Below are 9,277 nucleotides of genomic sequence, written 5' to 3'. Positions count from 1 at the left end.
TAAGTTTCTTTGATTGTGTTATGTTTGGAATTCTGGGAACTTTTCAGAGGATATATAGATGCTAGGGCCCCGAGAAGTGGGAGTGGATGTTGGTCGTGGTGTGTGTGTTGCAGTTTTGTTAGTCGTTATGCTCAAAGTAGAAACAAGGAAAGAAATTAGATTCAGGAATCTCTATCCCACTCTCTCCCCCCATCCTTCTTTCTCTCCTATCTGGTGATGGTGGGGTGAAACAGGGGTGGGAAAAAGAACCACAAAGTAGCAAAGACCAACTACAGGAAGCTCCTGTGACAGAGTGAGGCAGAGACAAGGGGTGTGAACATACTTGTGGAATGGGGCTGACCCTTGGACCCCTCAATTAAGGCAAGGGTTTTACATTTGACAGCAAAGAACTGGCAGTTGAGGTTACCTCACTTTCTAATAGAACAGAAGGCCCCTAGAAGTTCAGGGGACTCCCTGGCTGAGAAGAAGGCTACAAAGACAAGCTGGTTGGGGGAAGGTTCAAACACCAAGCATTTGCTGTCAGGAAGTGGGGACAGCAAGTTGAGGGAAAGAGACTGACGGGTAGAGGAAGACGGCAGGATATAGGACAGGAAAGTAGGAATGACTAGACTTCTTGATACTGCCCTCCTGGAGGAGGGGATTCCCAGACACTCCCCATCCCCTAGGAATTATGCTGGTTTAGGTGTGTATGCCAGTTCCAGGACCAGGCCACAGTTTAACTTCTTCAGTATAAAGAGATAAGAATACCATTCTTTTTATTATTTGTGACTGTGTGAACGTGCAGACCATAACATATGGGGGATAGGGAAGACTCATGGGAATTGGTTCTCTCCTTCCATTCTGTGGGTCCCAGAGTGTGAATCAGGTCATCAGACTGACACATCCACAGAGCCATCTCCCTGGCCCTCAGATGACCTAAGGATTTAAAGAAAGACAAAGGCGAGCCTACAACGAATTCCTGGGGCTCATGCAGGCCCTTCCCAGCAACCAGCCCCATTCCATCCAACTCTTCTTAGTCCAGGACACGCTCCATGAAAGCTGGGGTCTTGGAGGATCATTCACCTTTTGATGCTTGGGGTTTCAGACCAAATCGTGGATGGACTTCTTGTGACTGCGCCTTACCCAGGGCTCTGAAAGAGGATCAACTTCTTCACTTAGCCCTCTCCGCCTGGCGACATGCCCTAGGTGCAACCTCCACCCACTCTTGCCATGTGCACCCTTGTTACAGTCTCATGTGCAGTCTACAAAGGGAAAACCTGAGTCCCAGAATAACTTCCCACCCACGACTTGCAGGTTCCATCCCTGAGCTCCCAGTCCCTCCGCCTACAGGCACCTCCTGCTAAGCTGAAGTTAGCCCTTTGGGACTCCAGAATGGGCACCTTGGGGACCCTCAGGACAGCTGGGGGAGGGCACAGGGCCCCGTAGGTGTAGGTCCTTGCTCACTGGCTCGCACTACTCAGGGAGTCTGCTAGGCCACGGAACCCCAAGCGTCTCTTCCTTCGGTACCAGCGCACAGGTCGGAACTCTTTTGTGTTGAGACTCCTGTTTCTGCCCGGCGGGATCGGAGCGCCGCTCAGGGTGCACCGGGACCAAGGTTACTGACTCCAGTCGCTATGGTAACGTGGCCCGCGCTGTAGGTTCGGGCGGGAGAGTGCTGGCGCTCGGAATCCTGGAGACCCGGGTCCCAGCTGGCGCAGCTCTAGGTCGCACGCGGGAGACGAAGCTAATTCCGCTGGGACCGTCCTGGCACACGCGGTGAGTGGACGGTCATCGCATCAGGTTCTTGCTCCCCTGTAGCTTTCTTTGACTCAGACTCCCAAACGCCTACCTCGTGATTAGCCACACGCGCTTCACAGCGCTTCAGTCCCTCACTGACTTCATTAGTCCATTATCTTGTAGACTACTTGTCATCCTGGCTTGGCCCGATATTTTACACAATTAAGTTACACATTTTAAACAAGAAAATGGCGCGCTCGTGCCTCCCAGAAGGCAAACGCCCCATTACTGGGGAATACTTTCGTCGCCAAGGTTTGAGTGGTTTAAGTGGTGGCTGCCAAGGGGCTAACATAAAGTTATTATTTTCTACTCGGCATGGTGGCACATGCTTTAAAATCCCAGGATTTGGGGGCAGAGGCAGGCGGATTTCTGTTATTTCGAGGCCGGCCTGGTCTGCATAGTTCCAGGACAGCCAGAGCTATGTAGAGACTCTGTCTTAAAATCTAAATAAATAACAAGGTTTCTGTTTTCTTTCCTTTTTTTTTTAAGATTTATTTATTTATTATATGTAAGTACACTGCAGCTGTCTTCAGACACATTAGAAGAGGGCATCAGATCCTACTACAGATGGTTGTGAGCCACTATGTGGTTGCTGGGATTTGAACTCAGGACCTTTAGAAGAGCAGTCGGGTGCTCTTACCCACTGAGCCATCTCACCAGCCCCCAGGTTTCTATTTTCTTATTGTAAATAATAAACACCATTTGGGGAGGTGCTTGACTGTGTAAAAGTCTTGCTTTTAACCATATTTTCAGCTACTAATTTTAGCATACGTCAGTGAAAGCTTCCTGATTTTTTTTTTTCTTTTGATTTCATGTTTTATTCTTGCTATGTTGGGTGCAGAAAAAGAATCACAAGTTAACTGAATCAAAGGCCATTCAGACCATTCGGACTGAAGTGGGATCCAGTTTCCAGCAGTCTTTATTTAGAATCGGCATCAGTGTAGGTTTCAATCACTGCTCTGGCAGCTGGGGCCCAGGGAGAGCTGCAGGAAACAAGAACAGGCTGTATTCTCCAGGGCTCCTGCCTGGGTACAGGTCGGTCCTCCCTGGGAATAGCAGGTGGAGGATAACAGCGACTCCAAGGGATGGGCTAGTCATGAAGAGATGGAGATCATTGATGTCCCCACAGGGAGGACCTCAGAGGTCACTGCCCTTCCACCTGTATCCTGGAATCTTTTATGAAACTGCTCCATGAGAACCAGGCAGGAATTTCATTGGCTTCAGGAATAGTCCAGTATAAGCCCACTGTCTTAGTCACTGTTCTGTTGCTATGAAGAGACGCCATGACCAAAGCAACTCTTATAAAAGAAAGCATTTAACTAGGGGCTGGTGTACAGCTTCAGAGGCTTAGTCCATTATCATCATGGCAGCAAGCATGGTACTTGGTAGCTGACAGCTACACCCTAATCTAGAGACAGGACAGACTGAGACAGCCTGGCGTGGGCTTCTGAAACCTCAAAGCCCACCCTAGTGACACACACTTCCTCCTATAAGGCCACACCTCCTAATCCTTCTAATCTTTACAAACAGTTCCACTCCCTGGTGACTAAGCATTCAAATACATAAGCCTATGGGAACCATTCTTTTTTTGTTTGTTTTTGTTTTTCGAGACAGGGTTTCTCTGTATAGCCCTGGCTGTCCTGGAACTCACTCTGTAGACCAGGCTGGCCTCGAACTCAGAAATCCACCTGCCTCTGCCTCCCGAGTGCTGGGATTAAAGGCATGTGCCACCAAGCCCGGCTTCTTGTCTCTTCTTAAGCACCCACATAATTCCAGTAATTTCACTCTGAAGAACCACCATGTCTATTCTGACTCCTGGATTTTCTTTTTACTGGAGCCACAAGGTCTCATTTGAAGCTGGCAGAGAATCAGCACTTACACTGCCTGATGTGGAGTCAGATAGCCGTGCTTAAGTGTGGTGACCTCTTTCTGTCTCTGGCAGCTTCAGTCCTGAAGGAATTCTATATGTGATATCTGTCAAATATTTTTCTATTTCCGTTACTCCTACATTGATTAGCTGGCACTTTGTTGTAAAACAGAGTCTTTCCTTATAATTTTTTCCATTAGTTAATTTAGTCACATCTTGGTTGCTGCCCCTCTCCCTCCGTCCACTCTCCCCTGTTAAGGCCTGGGTGACTGTTGCCTATCCAGCCAGCCATTTTGTGCTGTTATTAATGTTATAGGGAAACTTTGTCCTGCTCTAGTTGATCTCATATTCTGCTATGTTCTACGCTTTGGTGTTCTGGGAAACCGGCAGAGGTCGGTTAGAACTGCTTTGTATAAGCTTGCACCCGAACTGCCAGCAGCTCTTCCTGAATCTATATATGAACTTTTATGGTTTCTTGTCTTTGTAAGTTGCCCTGGGATAGACCCCAACGTAAGAAAGACAACTGCACCAATATAATAAGCCATTTGGATTAAAACTTTCATTTTGAGTGGGAGTTGAATAAAGTTTAAGTTCCTCCCTGGGAACCGACATCCTGCTTGGCAGAAACAGACATGTACGTGGGTAACTGACTTCCTGCTTGGTAAGTTAAGACATGGATATTAGGCAAGTCAAGTTGCCCAGCCACAGTTGACTGACTACCCCAACCAATGGGAGCAGGATAAGGATACAAAAAAGACATGTTCCTAAGGAAATCCCCTATTCCTAAATCCCGATTGGTGGAATAACTTGGCACAGATATTTGTGGATTTCAAGGCTTAAAGGCTCTGTAAAATCCTAGCTCCAGGTCTCAACTAGCTCCTGTGTTAGTCACATCATGATTGATCAGGCCTGGGGTGAATGCTCAATAAACTATCCCTGCCTGACTGAGATCGGTGTTTGTGTGGTTTGTGAGGTGACTCCTGGACCCCAGCACTCCCCTCACAACACTCTGGAAGGCAGAGGTAGAGGCAGAAGAGCTCTGTAAGTTCCAGGCCAGTATGGTCTGCATAGAGTTTGTCTCAGAAAGAAAGAAAGAAAGAAAGAAAGAAAGAAAGAAAGAAAGAAAGAAGGGAGGGAGGGAGGGAGGGAGGGAGGGAGGGAGGGAGGGAGGGAGAGAGAGAGAGAGAGAGAGAGAGGTGTGAAAGAAAGGGAAGGAAGGAAGAAGGAAGGAAGCAGAAGACTGAATAGTCTTTAAGCCAGCCGTCCTGTGTCTGTTACCAGGTGGTGGTGGAGCACATTTTTAATTGTAGCACTCAGAAGGCAGAGACCGGCAGATCTCTGAGTTTGAGACCAGCCTGGTCTGCAGACTGAGTTCCAGGACAGCAAGGCCTGCTGCTTACAGCTCGATCTTCTGGAGCCATTTTCTCAATTGAGGTTCCCTCCTCTCAGAGAACTATAGCTTGTGTCAAGTTGACATAAAATTAGCTGGCACAGGGAGGAGGGGTTTATCTATTTTACACAGACTATCCCTGAGGAAAGACAAGACAAGAACTGGAGGCAGGAGCTGAAGCAAGGGCCGTGGAGGGCACTCACTGTTCTCTGGCCAAGACCACCTGCCCAGGGGTGGTCCCATCCACACTGGATTAGGCCCTTCCACATTAATCATTAACCAAGAAACTGCCTCACAGACTTGCTTACGGGCAACCTGATGGAGGCATTCTTCTCAACTGACATTCCTTTTCCCAAATAACTCTAGCCTGTGTCAAGCTAACACAAGCTAAGCAGGACATCTGTATTACACACAACATGGCTTCAGAATGGCAGTCCATTTTCCTATGAGAAACAGGCCTGTCGTAACTGTCAAGTATGTTGCTTGTGTGCAGTTTTTACTTTTACTTAGAACATAGAGTCAAAGTATTGTTTTTCGAAGTCTTTGTGTGTGATACCCATTTTTAATAGCATTAGGCTCTCTCATTTTTAATTTAATTCTAATGCTTATTGGTAAGCCTTGTGGGTTTGGGGGCCTGTGAAACATTGTATGTATCTAATAGTTTACGTGGACCTAGCTCTTAGTATGAATTGTACGACTTCTCCTCCATTTTATCTCTCATTTACATGTGTGTCCCTTGTGGCATGGCACCTCTCTCCTCAGGAAGTGCAGTAAGATAGTGGGGATCCATTTACTCTTGCCTCTTATTGCAGATTTAAAAATTGCAATTGTCATCTCAGAAGCTTACTGCTTCAGTCTGCTCACCTTGGCCTAGTCTGGGAAGCATCTACCCTCCATAGAATCTTATCTAGGCCGAGAGTGTTTTCAGCCTCCGAGACTTACCCCTTCCTAGTTCTTTCTGCACTCTGGGTGGCTGGTTCAACTCAGCTATTGTGACTTAAACTTCTCTCCAAGCTGACAGATTCAATCTGGCTTCTCTTTCTCAGCCTTTCCTGAATTACTCTGCTTGGCCTCATATTAACCTTGGTATCTGTTCTAATCTTCTGTCTCCTTCTCACTCTCTGCTCATTCTATCCTCACTTGTGTCTAGCTTCTCTCTCTCTCTCTCTCTCTCTAACTGGCCTCCGTAAAACTGTCTCGGTAAAGCTCCTCCGCCCACCCTTTTTGTGAGAGTTGGGCATATCCTATTCTGTCAAATCTTTTTGGGGTTTGTCACTTTTCTGTCACTCAGTTTGACATCACTTTCAAACTTGGGTGCTTCCTTCTAGAAACTAATTTTACCTTCATTGTTTGGGATTAAAGGTATATACTAAGGGTGCGTGTGTATTCCAGCCAGAGGGATTAAAGGTGTGTGCTAAAGACTGAGCCACACCACAACTAGAAACAGGGTTTTTTCAGTAAATACCACAATCTCAGGGTTCACAGTGTGATGAAATATCTAGCAACAAAAACTGGTTGTAGCTGTGACTCTGATGATCAATGATGAATATGAAAAAACCTTGAGATCTGACCTGGTCCTTGGGTCAGTCAATGGGGTCTGCAAGAGAGAGAGTGGAGACTGAGGGGCAAGAGACTCGAAGAATGGAAACAAGACAGTCTGTCTGCTCAAGGCTCAAGTTTGGAGACTGGTTTATTGGGAGGCAACCATGGGTACGTATGCACACGCTGGGGAGTGCAGCTGGAGACACTTTCCCGATTCAATTAATTGAAGTGGAAAGACCCACCCTCACTGGAGGGAGCACCATTCCATAGACCAATGTCTCAGACTGAATAAAAAAGGAGAGCTAAAAGCTAACTGAGCAGCAGTATTCATTGCTTTTTGCTTTTTGAGTGTGGGTGTGACATGGTGGCCAGCTGCTTAACGTCCCTGCTGCCTTGCCTTCCTGCCTTAACCGACTGGGCTGCCAAACTGTGAGCCAAAATAAGGAGGCCCACCCTTCCTTCCTTCCTTCCTTCCTTCCTTCCTTCCTTCCTTCCTTCCTTCCTTCCTTCCTTCCTCCTCCCCTCCCTCCCTCCCTCCCTCCCTTCCTTTCTTCCCTTTCTTTTATCTGGTTCTTTGTCACAGAAATGACATAGTAACTCATGCAGGTATTTACACAGCCATGACAGGATGACTGTGCCCGAAGTCCAAAGAAGATAATGTTCTTCTGCACCAGACACAGACACAGAGAGAACCAAGTGCACCTGAGCTGCAATTCTTCACAGGAAGGAAACCAAAGGAAACAGCCACTGTGGAAGGCGGTCTAGTTCCTGTACTCAGACAGATTGTTTTTAGTTTTGTTCTTATGCTTTTACAAATTATCCTTTTGTTTAAACTGTACAGTCTACTACTGCAATATAATACTTTTCAATTAATTATCAATCAGACATTTATTTATTTATTTATTTATTTTTTTAAAGATTTATTTTATTAATATATGTAAGTACACTGTAGCTGTCTTCAGACACTCCAGAAGAGGGAGTCAGATCTTGTTGCAGATGGTTGTGAGCCACCATGTGGTTGCTGGGATTTGAACTTTGGACCTTCGGAAGAGCAGTCGGGTGCTCTTACCCACTGAGCCATCTCACCAGCCCGACATTTATTTTTTTAAAAAATCGTTTCACATTTGTATGGTTGAGTGAAAGGGTTGTTAATCCCCGTGTGTCATCTGTTGAATAGAAATCGTACTGTGCTTTTCATAGGCCTCTTCTGCTTATCCATGATCAGCAACTGCAGGGAGCTCCCTGGAGAGTTAGGAACACAGTGGGCACAGCAAGGCAGCCCTGCTGGGCCTGTGGGGAGGCTCCTTCCCTCTCAGATAGACCTTTCTCAGATGACTTCAGGACTGGGTCTTGAATTGCTTCCTCTTAAGGGTGGTATCAGCTGTTAAGAGGGCCCTGCCCCAGCTCTGGTACTCTCTGGCTCTGTTGTAATCTTGTGACGTCCCAGCGTCTTGTACTACCTTGAAGGGCTGACTGCCTTTTCACATCAACCTTTTGCTGCTGTGTGTTGCTCTCTCCCTGGCCTAGTCCTGGGCTCAGGAGCGGCTTCTACATGCCTTATACCACATACACTCTTGCTGCACACTTGTGTTGGGCTCTATGACTTCTAGAGCTGTGTTCATGAGCTGCTGCACGTGCTACCGTATTGTTTGTGACATTTAAGCTCTGGGCCACAGCCAAGTGATGGGTGTCTGGACTGGGGCTCACTTTGTTGTGTGTAATAATGAACATGTCTTACAGATGAGGCCTCTGCTATCTGGAAGCCTATAAGCCCCATGGGAAATCACATCTTTCAAGAAGAATTGTTCATCTTCCCAAATCCAGAGCTTTCTAAGGCTCTCTAGACTTCACAGGTATACTGACAGCATCCTAATAGATTTTCAAAAAGAAAATCTAGTGTTCCATTTGTTCGTTTCTAAAACAGGGCCTCAGCACCCAGCCTAGGCTTCAAAATCAAGCTTGTGATCCTCCTGCCTCAGCCTTCCAAAAGCTAGAACTTCAGGAAAGTGCCATCTCACTTGGCAAGTTTAATGTTTTAAAAGAGAGAGACAGAGAGATAGAGAGAGAGAGAGAGAGAGAGAGAGGGAGGGAGGGAGACAGAGAGAGAGAGAGGAGACAGAGACAGAGAGGGAGGCAGGGAGGGAGAGAGAGAATAACAAACGGATGTGCCCCTGCCCAGTGCTGCTCTGTTGGCAGAGTCTCCGTGTGCTGTGGGTGAAGTCTTGCTGGCAGTGGAGCTCCGCTTCCTCCAGAGACTTCTCCTGTTGCTCCCCTGAGACTGTGTGCTGACAACCAGGTGCTTTGCTAGGGACAGCTGTTACCTGGTGGACAGACTAGATGCACTCGAGCCCTGTGCTGCCTGAAGATGATCAGCCTCATCCGGAACTCTTCTTTTTTGTTTGTTTGGTTTGGTTTTTTTCTGAGACAGGGTCTCTCTGTGTAGCCCTGGCTGTCCTGGAACTCACTCTGTAGACCAGGCTGTCCTCGAACTCAGAAATCCTCCTGCCTCTGCCTCCCGAGTGATGGAATTAAAGGCATGTGCCACCACGCCCAGCTCATCCGGAACTCTTGCAGTCATCCTTTGGTGAAATGTGTACAGAAGCAGGACACTGTTCTGCAGCGTGTTAGAAGGAAAGGAACGTGGTGGGATTTGGGGGCACTGACTCTTTGATGGGCTCCAAGACTGGCAGAAGCATGTTCCT

General features: G+C 47.2%; 1 protein-coding gene and 1 long non-coding RNA gene across 14 annotated transcripts in view; one reads left to right on the top strand and one right to left on the bottom strand.

Annotated features, from left to right (window-relative positions):
- Positions 1-458: 458 nt before the first annotated feature.
- On the bottom strand, positions 459-1,607 carry A430102A20Rik. Of its 2 annotated transcripts, none has more exons than XR_880366.2 (3): positions 1,334-1,607; positions 1,063-1,130; positions 459-915 (listed from the first exon to the last, which is right to left on the bottom strand). It is a non-coding gene; the product is annotated as an RIKEN cDNA A430102A20 gene (long non-coding RNA). The 2 variants fall into 2 exon arrangements; XR_880367.2 differs by having other exon boundaries at positions 1,380-1,607.
- The window catches only part of Ccdc57 (coiled-coil domain containing 57), a 106,398-nt gene continuing 98,665 nt past the window's right edge, over positions 1,545-9,277 (top strand). For 2 of the 12 annotated variants that reach the window (XR_388531.2, XR_001780053.2), the window contains exon 1: positions 1,551-1,755. The gene's annotated coding sequence lies outside the window, so the exon portion shown is untranslated. Of the gene's footprint in view, positions 1,756-7,678; positions 8,429-9,277 lie in introns of those variants that run through there. The other 10 variants (XR_001780051.2, XM_006534236.2, XR_003949507.1 and 7 more) reach the window with 8 other exon arrangements.

This window comes from Mus musculus, chromosome 11, assembly GCF_000001635.26.
Source record: "Mus musculus strain C57BL/6J chromosome 11, GRCm38.p6 C57BL/6J".
Taxonomy (NCBI): domain Eukaryota; kingdom Metazoa; phylum Chordata; class Mammalia; order Rodentia; family Muridae; genus Mus; species Mus musculus.
Note: the sequence above shows the minus strand (reverse complement) of the source record. Positions and strands in the feature narration are given on the sequence as shown.